This window comes from Elaeis guineensis, chromosome 11, assembly GCF_000442705.2.
Source record: "Elaeis guineensis isolate ETL-2024a chromosome 11, EG11, whole genome shotgun sequence".
Taxonomy (NCBI): Eukaryota; Viridiplantae; Streptophyta; class Magnoliopsida; order Arecales; family Arecaceae; genus Elaeis; species Elaeis guineensis.
The window spans coordinates 99,240,924-99,252,436 of NC_026003.2; the positions used below are offsets into that span (position 1 = coordinate 99,240,924).

The 11,513-nt window shown below is 36.7% G+C and overlaps 1 long non-coding RNA gene across 1 annotated transcript; it reads right to left on the reverse strand.

The window, feature by feature from the left end:
• Positions 1-5,179: 5,179 nt before the first annotated feature.
• LOC140852632 (uncharacterized) lies at positions 5,180-6,797 on the reverse strand. The gene is made up of 3 exons (XR_012135527.1): positions 6,264-6,797; positions 5,633-5,715; positions 5,180-5,374 (listed from the first exon to the last, which is right to left on the reverse strand). It is a non-coding gene; the product is annotated as an uncharacterized lncRNA (long non-coding RNA).
• Positions 6,798-11,513: the final 4,716 nt, after the last annotated feature.

The window sequence follows — 11,513 nt, forward strand, 5'->3', positions numbered from 1 at the left end:
TGTTATATTTTTATCTTGATACACTGCACTTTGTGCACTCATTTCGGTGGGCATCCCCCGTCCAATAGAGCATGCAATCATTAGGGCATACATGTATCTTTTGTAAGTAAAGTTCAATTGTTCAATAATCTTCAATATTTCATAATTATTCTTCGAGATTTATGCATTATGCCAAAGAATATCCCTCAAAAGCTCTAGTATATAGTTCACTCCATTATTACTGAGCCCATTGGAGCATTTCACATGATATAACAAGATTAAGAACTCAAGCTTCGCCATCTTTTCACACTCAGGATACAATAGAATATTAGCATCCTCCATCAACTTATGGACCTTCTCCACATCCTCATTATTTGTCATTCCACCAACCATAGGATCAAGCATGAACGTAGATGCACTGTCATTATGACCAACAAATGAAAAGATATCATAACCATTTGTTCCACTCCCCTATCATATTGATCACCTTCTTGCAGTCTACACTCATCATGTTGATCCCAATAAATTTTATAACTGGGTTTAATATCATAAATAGTGAAGTGATCATTTACATCTTGATGAGATAGCCATGGCCCACCCATACACTTCTTACAAAGACATTGGATAAGTTCATGGTCTCTGAATTTTTTCTATAGCAAAATTAAGAAATTTTTGAAATCCAACCTCATATTCTAGTGAGAGTCTACTCAATTTCAACCACCCTTTATCCATTATAAAAATGAAGATACTGTAATTAAATCATGTGTGAAAATAAGACACAATACAATAACATTAAGATAATTTGATAGTAATTACTCATAATTTGCTCATGCATACCAACACTTAGAGTTCATAACATCATTACATAGGTAAAACAAAATATGTTATTTCAATCATGACAAGTTGAAAATGACTAACGAAATATTGCATGCATTATAAATAAATAATTAAAAAATAAAAATATATTAAATATCATTTTTAGATATATAATAAATATATACTATCATCAACTAATAGACAAAGATAAGTCCTATCATATTCAAAAAATATATTAATTCTATATATCCATTACCATAATCAAACGATACTCAACAGGAGTCGAAAAAAATTTTGACAGTATTTTTTCTTAATTCTCGCATATAGGGAGAGCAAAAGAAAAATACTGTCTGAATTTTTTTTTGAACTCTCAGCATACCATTTGATTACTATAATGACCTATAGAATTACTTGTATTTTTCAAACTGTATATAGTGGACAATCAATTAATCAATATACATAATTCTTATATCTGTATAAAAATAAATAAATATATAGATATATTAGAATATGTACATCAATCAACTGACGAGTCTATCGCTCCATGCAATGCAAATTTTATTAAAATTAATACATAATTAATGCTGTCCGGTACCTTCCATTGGGCGTACGAAGGCTAGATGCCTTAGATGCCAGCTGTGATCCGAGGCTCGGGCACGCTCAGGCCCCGTGTTTACAATGCTGTTTGGCACCTTCCAATCGGTATGATGTGGAATCTACCTGCACGGTCTAGAACCTACCAGCACGACCCAAAATCTGTCGGTACGGTCCAGAACTCGTGGGCACAGCCCAAAACCTATTGGCATGGCCCAGAACCAACCGACGAGGGTTTTCTTTAAATATTATTATAAAATAATTATAAATATTATTATAAATATTATAAATGATTATAAATAATTATAAATATTATTATGAAATAAAATAAAAAAAAGAAAAAAAAGTCATACCTGCGGCTGCAGGGAGGGGGGTCGCGCAGAGTTGCGGGGGTCATCGATGGTGGCGCTAGAGGAAGGGGGCAGCGGGGGCCGAGGGAGGCGGGGTGTGGGGCCAAAATGGGTCGAGGTCGAGGGAGGGGGCGGCACTAGAGGGAGGGGGTGGTGCTAGAGGGAGGGCGGCGACCAAAGGGGGCCGGGGTCGAGGGAGGCGGGGCCAGTAGTGACGTTAGAGGGAGGGTGCAGCAGCGACCCGGGCCGACGATGGGGGTGGGTAGGGTTTCGGGTATAGAGGAGAGAGAGAGAGGTCGACGCATGAAATGAAGAAAAGAGGGCACGATTCGGAAGAAATTGACAGATCATGGCAGTGATTTTCGAAAATCGCTGCCATAGGTCTATAGCAGCGGTTATCAATCACTACAATAGATATTTAGGAATCTATGACAACAGTTTTAAAAACTGCTGCAATATACCTATCGGGGCGGTTACAAAGCAACCACTGTTATAGGACCTAAATATAAATTTTTTTCATATTTTTTTCTGAATATGGTATAATTTTAGAATTTAAAGTCTATCTTCATCGTTCATTATCTTAATAATTATTGTTAGAGTATCGTGATAAAAGATCATCTCGATCCGATAGTCCTATCTATGTCGATCAATAAAATTCGATATCGACGGTCACGAACGACCGCATGATGATCTTATAGATAGAGATAATTGATGGATCCAAAAATTTACAACGATGATCTCGATGATATTTGTAGCACACTATCAAAATTTTACTTCAATCGGATATCATTATTATGATCAATTCAGCACCGGATGATTTTGACCGTTAAATAAAAAATGAATGATCAAAGGGCCAAACAGCATCCAATTATTAAATAATTTTTTAGATAAATGATCTTTGCTACTATTTTAATCATTTGTATGGTAGTGATCGTAAAATTCAAACTGCATATATATGAACGATCCAAAACTCTGTCTCTTGATACTCATTTTTAAAGTCCTTTAAGTAATTATGCTTATACTTTTGTAAAATTTATTTAACGTGGATGGTTCATATAAGTATGGTTTGGATTTTTGATCACCATCGTATAAATAATTAAAATAATAATAAAGATTATTTATCTAAAAAATTATTTTATAATCCAACATCGTTTGATCTTTTGATCACTCATTTTTTATTTAACGGTTGAAATCATTTCATGCAAAATTAATCATGATAATGATGTCTGATTGAAATAAAATTTTGATAGTATATTACAAACATCATTGAGATCATCGTTGCAAATTTTTGAATCCATCGATGATCTTTATCTATCAGATCATCATGCGATCATTCGTGACTGTCGAAATCAAATTTTATTGATCGACATAGCTAGGGCTATCAGATTGAGACGATCTTTTGTGACAACATTCTAACGATAATTATTTAGATAATAAATGATGAAGATAGATTTTAAATTTTAAAATTATATTATATTCAAAAAAAATAAAAAAAATTATATTTAGACCGTATAGCAGCGATTGCTTAATAACCGCTGCTATAGATCTATTGCAACGGGCAAGTAACCACTGCCATAATGGTATAACAGCGGTTATAAGTAATCGGTGTCATAGATTTGAGATATGGCCATGGTTATATGTAACTGCTGCTATAGGTTGAACCTATGACAGCGGTTATAAGTAACCGCTACCATAGGTCCAACATATGGTAGTGGTTAATTAACCGCTGCCACATCTCATGCCTATGGCAGTGGTTACGCATAACTGCTGTCATAGGTCGAACCTATGACAGCGGTTTTGTATAACCGCTGCCATCTCTCTAACCTATGGCAGGGGGTATGTATACCCGTTGCTATATTCAGCTTATGCTAGTGATTATAAATAACAGCTGTTATAGATCCTATCTATGGCAGTGATTTCTTATAACCGCTGCTATACAAGTTATGGCAGTGGTTTTCAAACTACTGCAGTTGTAAGCGCTGCTATAGACTTTATTGTAGCAGTGTTGCTCAATCTTTCATAATCATTATGAAATATTGCTTCACACAATCCGCAATCATAACTACCAGACGACTTACAGAACGACAAAATGGCCTAATACATCTTCTCAAGATGATAATAAATGAGGATGGCAAAAAAAAACAATGCATCAAATCTACACTAAAAATTAAATTTGAAATTCAAAATTCCAATTTACTCCCTTAGTCTGACATCCCCGAACCATTTCGGACTAGGGAGTGGGGGCAAGTGCTTGGGATATTTATTCGGAATTATGATCTCGATGGAGCTCTGACTTTTATATTTGGTTGATGATTGCCAATCGCCTACATCATCAAACCTACTCAGATGCGGATCAATAATGCTCGAAGACTAGTTGGGTAATGCGACTGCTCATAGACCGACAATATTGGTATCAAACTAGTTGCCTAACTCGGATGACAACTGAGGATCTACTAAGAAACTAAAACCCATGACTCAAAAGATTATGGCTTGATAGAACGATTACAACGCACGATGAGAGCATTAACTGCTCATAACTAAGAAATCATAGGTCAGGTTAACTATCCACTAAATCCATATGAAATTCGATAATTCCCACGTTTCCGCACTTCAAGAGATGAAAGTTATAAAGCAATGGCACATTTCACCTCTATACAAAGGGAAGTAAGAGGGGGACCAAGGGAGGCTCTTTTTTTGGCTTAGCAAGCTCTCGCTCCTATAATTTTTTATTTGTTCTCTAAACTCTGACTAACTTAAGCATTGAAAGATCCTCTGCTAGATAAATTTTGATAAGAGGATATTTTATAGGTACGCTTTCCATCGAGAGTAAGATGCACTTACTTAGTACCTGACCGAATAACTCTCCTGATTTTGGTAGCAACACAACCAAATAGGTGCTAGCCAAATGGACACAATTGTTGCAACTACAATTCTAATTGCAGTATTTTCACATCTATATTTAAATTGCATGTGATCAAAACTATGGGCAAACAAATTATCTCTTAAGGATGAAGTGCCAACCAACTAAACTAATAGTTATTGATAATTTTTTTAAAATTTAAATAAATAATTAATAAAAATTTATGTTGTATAATGAAGGAGTGGAAGCGGTATCTTTTAATTCAAAATTTTTTAATTTATTTTATTCTCCCGGTGATAAGAAGAAATTTACTAGTTATTGCAGGTATCTTGAAAGTGCACCATGTATTTTGTCATAGTCCTTGATTTAGCTTGCTAAAAAAGCTAACCTAATTCATGCGTGCAACTTTATCTGTCATTAAAGGAAGCATGAGAGGGAATAGTTGATCAACTTAGACAAGCAATGTTAAAGAAGATGTAAAACAGTTATAGTACATATAATGTGACCAATTGCAGCTAAATCTCTCCAATTACTGTATTTGGTGAAATTCATTTATAAATTATTACTTTTCCGATCACAGTTCAATGGTAGGATAAATTACATTAATTCAATAATTCAAGTACTTCACGAAAGCTACAATTATGGGAGTCTCGCCAAGACTCGTAAGTAGGTAATAAAGTAGTGAAACATTGCAAGAGTTCCACAACGGATAGATCCATGGCTGAATAACAATTAGTACCAAGCATGCCCTTCCTGCACTCCCATACGCATAAGCCTACATGTTCATGCAAACGCACGCATTAGATTGTTTATATTTATGCAACAAATAAGTAATTTATTAGAAATAAATAATTTGATAATTCGTTAGTAACATGCACATCGCAAGCACATAGGCTAATGTGATATGTGAGAGAAACTGCAGATTGTTACAAATAGTTTTATAAATTTTCATTTATGCAAGAAACAAATAATTTATATTTTATGAACAGACTGAGCCAAAGAAGTATTTCCAATGCTCCTGCATATGAGTCACCTTCAAGCTCTTAATTCACTTTGTATCCTGGCAGCCCATTTCTTCTTCTCATCTAAGCCCGCAAGGTGCACCATAAAGTCCTCCTGAAACCAAAAACAATCCCGGAACTCAAATCGGATCAAACAATTGTCATCATTCAATCAGTTGCAATCCAATTTTCTTCTTGAAAACAACCAAATCTTCGCTACTAAGTGAATAAAATGGTAAAAGATTCAGCTATACATATTTTCACAAAAAATCAGACTATTTTGGATAACAAAAACCAATTAAGTATGGAAAAAATTAAAAATCTGAATTCTAGACAGCAGGGAGGTTAAGAATCAGTACTAAAATCTGATAAACTGGGGCATATTTGGTTGGAGGCATTAAGTGCTGAAAGAGAAATGAGAATAAATAATTTTCATTCTATAAAATTAGAGGAGAGAAAACTCCATTTCTTTTTCAATTAGGGAGGGGATAGAAACAGCTCCAATCCTAAAATCCTAATCCCGACCGTCCTTCGTTATTCAGATTCTATTTGGATTTCTATTTTAATTACGGACCAAATGCATCGAGAAACCTGGCTATTATAATCCCAATTCCAATCACGTAAAACAAACGCACGCTAAACGGCCAGGTTAAGTGTCAGAACCTTTCCAGCTCTTGAGAGGCGAGAAGATCAGACGGTAGGCGTTCTTCCAAGTGGGTAACCAGGGATAGCAGTTGAAGAGACACTGCATTGGAGCCGTACGGACGTGGCCTTGCAGCACTCTGGGAGGAAGGCTGTTTATGAGGTGCTTCAACGCCGTGTTGTCACCGCTTATCGTGGACCCAAAACGCACGAACGCTGTCCGATTCCACCACGTGTCAAGAAACTTCTCGCTCCACTTCGATCGCCGAAAAAAGAAGACTCCTGTGAGAGAAATTAATAAAATATACAAGCGTGTTGCATGTGATGAAAGCTATGGACGGATGTGATCACTTCGGAGAAGGCATGATGATTATAATATGATTGGCTTTGCTCTTAATTTTGAAATGGCGTATCATTTCTTACGTTACAGCTGAACCATTTAAGTTTTATTTTGTAAGCAATGAGGCATATGTGACCCATGGGCAGACGGCAAAATGGGAGAAGACCTCAGAATTATTAACAAAATCTGGGATAGTTTGCACTATGATGATAGAGATCGTTAACACTTTTTCCTAAATCAATGGAGATCAATGTATAAGGCAATGCAATATTGATCATTGTCCAAGATTTTACCATGTGCATTGCCATAATTGCCCCTGAGTCATAAGTGGAAAGATTGTAAACCCAAGTTTTGGTACAATGGATAGGGTAAGTTGGGGAAAGAGTTCACGTTTACCATTTAGGGATGCGGGCATTTTTTTAACCTTGCATCTGAACTAGTGTTGAAAACATATAATTCACATGATTGGTCAGGAGAATCAATGATTTGGTAGATGTCTATGGTCCCCAAGATATGCCATACCATATCCATTTAGAAGGTATAGGATGTATGTACTGCACCAATGCGATACTCATACGTAATATAGAAGGCATATCGACACTCGGTACATCGAATTAGCCTCCATACCAGATGTACTGTTATAGTGATAGAATAGCACTAATACTGGACTTGATATCGAGACGGCGTATCTTGGTGATCCTCATTAATTATTATTACTTCAAATATGTTTAATAAATATACAATGCAGAAAATTTTCATCCAAAAAAAAATGGGAAAACATCTTGCAACTTGGATACCTTGAGTATCTTGGTAGAAGAAAGATTCTAGATAAAATTCTCTTTCCACTGAAGCTTAGCTCTCCGATAATAGTTGCAATAAAAATTAAGAGAATTTGATACACATGTAAAGGCAACTTAAAAGCTTAACCCTTTTTTTTTTGAGTGCTGCAATATGTATATTCTCATACTATTTGTCCAAGATGAGACTTAGTGTTGTATATTGTCACGCCCCCGACCCGAGATTGTGAATCGAAGGTCGCGGCAACCGTCGCATACTCATGAAGAACTCTCTCCATAAGCATGCAAGGCATCTCATCACGATATCAATGCATCACAACGGAATAAATTCAAATAATTATTATTCAACTGTAATTCAAGTAATTAAATCAAATATCTTACATCCAATAATTTTTTTTTTTTTTGCTAACAATAATAAATCTAAGTTCAATGAAGTTGACAATGTTAAATCTCGCCTCTAAAAGCTCTGTCCCAATATTTCTTCCCACGCTCGAAATTAATTATCTGAATCTGAAAAATAGAAAGAAAGGTAAGGAGCTAGACAGCCCAGTAGTAACAAATATCTCAACTAGATATTTTAGATATTATATAATTCTCAAGAATAGTGCTGCAAATAAATATAAGAGTATATTTCATGCTGATTTAATACAAATCAAATATTTTTAAATATTCACATATAATATAATCATAAATGCGATTCGATTCAAAACACTCGTAACTCAACAGCCTTGACTATGACCAATGTTTAACCCCCATTGGCGGGGTCCACAGAATACCAGTGCACAACCCTCACTGGCAGGGTCCACAAATACCAGCGCACAACCCCCACTGGCAGGGTCCACAAACACCAGCGCACAACCCCCACTGGCAGGATCCACTGAGTACCAACGTATAATCCCATTAGCGGGGCCCACTGAAACATAGTTAGGCTGAGAGCATAAATCCGATCTGTATCAAAACACTTTGAATCATAATATATCATAATTTTTTTTCACTAAACATGTGCATGAATCGACGTACCATAATATTTCAAAAGCACTTTTCTTTCAAAACATAATTTCATAAATCATGCATAATTTCAGAGAATAATTATTTATTTTCAGAATAAATATGGAATATCTCGAGAAGATGATTCATTACTTACCTTTCACGAAGCACTGAATGAACAGATCGACTAACTTCTAGAAGATTCTTCCGTGCCTATTATCCAAAATTATATTTTTATATTAATTTTAATTCAAATTAAATTTAACAAATCCCAAAATCAAAACCTCACTTAAAATCAGACTATTCCCTAAACTCGATCAAAATCATCAGATGAAGCCTTCCACTACGCTAATCCTAGAGGAAATAACTTTAGAGAGAGAGAAATCCATCAAGAGAGAGAAATATCCTAGAGAGAGAAAATTCTAGAGAGAGAAAGTAGAGAGAGAAAGTCCAATTCCAGAGAGAGAAGTCAGGGTTCAGACTGAAAGAAGAGAGAGAAACTCTCTCTCATCATTTTCTTTTATTTTATTTTATTATTTATTTATTTATTTATTTATTTATTTATTTGTTCATATATATATATATAAATATATATATATATATATATATTATTATTATTATTATTATTTTTTCTTTTCTTTTCTTTTCTTTTCTTTTTCTCTCTTTTTTTTTTCTTCTTTTTCTTCTTTTTCTTTTCTTTTCTTTTCTTCTTTTTCTTCTTTTCTTTTCTTTTTTCTTTTTTTTTCTTTTTTTTCTTCTTCTTCTTCTTTTTGGCTCTTCCCGCGCTGGAACAGGGGACGGTGTCCCCTCCTTTTGCCGGGCCGTTTAGGCCACGGCCGCCGCGACGGAGGCCGGCAGCAGACGGGGGCCACTCCCCCGGTCACGAAAGAGCGTGGCCGGCGGTCGATTACGATCGCCGGCACCGAAAAATTCAAGGAAAAAGAGATCCAAAAATAGAGTCTTTTTTCCGACCGAAAATCGGCGACGCTCGTCGCCGGCAGCCGCGCACAAGGCATGGGAGGAAGAGGAAGGAAGGGAGGAAAAGGAAGAAGGCTTACCTTGACCTCCGGTGACTTCGTCGGAGAGCAGTCACAGCGAAGACAAAGTGGTGTCCGCGGCTCTAATTCGAGAAAATCGGAGAGAAGAGAGAGGGAGGAGGCCGATGTTCGGTCTCAAGGGGAGGGGGTCTTCTTATAGCGAACCCTAGGACTCCGAGGGTTCCTAGGAGTCCTAATTTTGCCCGGTCTCGTCGAAGAAGAAGACTCCTATCGGGAGTCTTCTTCCTGGTTTTTGATTCCCCTATTTTTTTTTTTTTTTGGGCTAGGTCTGCTGGGCTGGGCTTTGTTTGGGCCGGGTTTTTTTTTGGGCTATAACATTCTTCACCCCTAAAAAGAAATTTCGTCCTCGAAATTTTTCATACCTGCCACCATTGTATTGGAAGCCCGTGAATTCGGTTGAGTAAGCGCATAGACTCTTCCCTGGGTTTTAGAAATCTGTCCACCACCCCTATGTCGTCCTTCATAAGTTCTTTGGCCAACTTGATTTTCAGTATTTAGCGGGCAGCTAGCAATTTTATGATCTTTCTGACCACATTTGAAGCAAGCACCTGTATTCCAATAGCAATGCTTGTCTGCATGATTTTTGCCACATCTGGAGCACGGCTCACCATCAATCTGTTCAGTCTTATTATCTACTGCTCCCTTATCTGATCTTTTGATGTTTTTATTATTCTGCCCTTGTGTATCATTTGATTTTGCTCTCTTTCTTTGCCTTCTTTCCCTCTCCATGCGTTCTTCATTGACTTCCCTTTCAATTATCAGTGCTTTGTTTATCACATCTGCATAAGTTGTCAATTCATATGGAACCACTTATTTTCGAATCTCAGTTCTCAGTCCCATCTCAAACTTGTGAACACGTTCTTGCTCACCATCCACTAATCTCGGAGCAAATTTTGCTAACTCTGTAAATTTTGCTTCATATTCAGTTACACTCATACCCTTTTGCTTCAAATAGATAAACTCTTGCTCTTTCTGAATCCTTATACTCCGAGGAAAATACTGATCATAGAATGCAATCTGAAATCTTTCCCAGGTAAGTATTTCGCCGTCTTGTTCATGCTTGCGCTGTAGTCGCTGACACCAGTTGTATGCTTCTCCTTGTAGTAAATAAGCTGCATATCGAATCTTTTCTTCATCAAGACACTCTTGGACAGCGAAGGCCTTCTCCATCTCCATTATCCAGTTATCAGCCTCCAACGGTTCAGTAGTCCCCTTGAAAGCTGGAGGAGCAAGCTTTTAAATTCTGAAATATTGTTCCGTTGTACTGGTTGCTCTCCATGTTGTGATGGTGGATGCTGATGTTGTTGTGTATCTCGTTGTATCTGCTGTTGTTCAAACGTTTACTGCTATATTTGTTGTTGCGCTTGTACCATCCTGATTAGAGTCTGCATTAACTGAGCCATATCTGATTCCTGACGTGCTCTCGAAGCACTCCCATTAGGATCTACGACTCCCTCCTCCTGATGGGTGCCACTGGTCAGATGGGGAGTGCTACCATCCCGTGGTTGTGATGTCTCTCTTGCAATTCCTTGAGTAGTTCTTGTCATTCTACGGGGAGGCATGGTAACCTTGTAGTAGTAAAACCTTATTAGATTCATTTATCTATTTGTTAGGATGGGTTTATTATGATGCTCATACTCTAACGTCCCAATATTCTTAATGTTTACCCACCTACACTCATACTATGTCAAATTCTATGTGTCATAATTTATCCACTTATGCTCTGATACCATATTAATTGTCACGCCCTCGATCCGAGATTGTGAATCGAGGGTCGCGGCAACCGCCGCATACTCATGAAGAACTCTCTCCATAAGCATGCAAGGCATCTCATCACGATATCAATGCATCTCAGCAGAATAAATTCAAATAATTATTATTCAACTGTAATTCAAGTAATTAAATCAAATGTCTTACATCCAATAATTTTTTTTTTTTTGCTAACAATAATAAATCTAAGTTCAATGAAGTTGACAATGCTAAATCTCGCCTCTAAAAGCTCTGTCCCAATATTTCTTCCCACGCTCGAAATTAATTATCTGAATCTGAAAAATAAAAAGAAAGGTAATGAGCTAGACAGCCCAGTAAG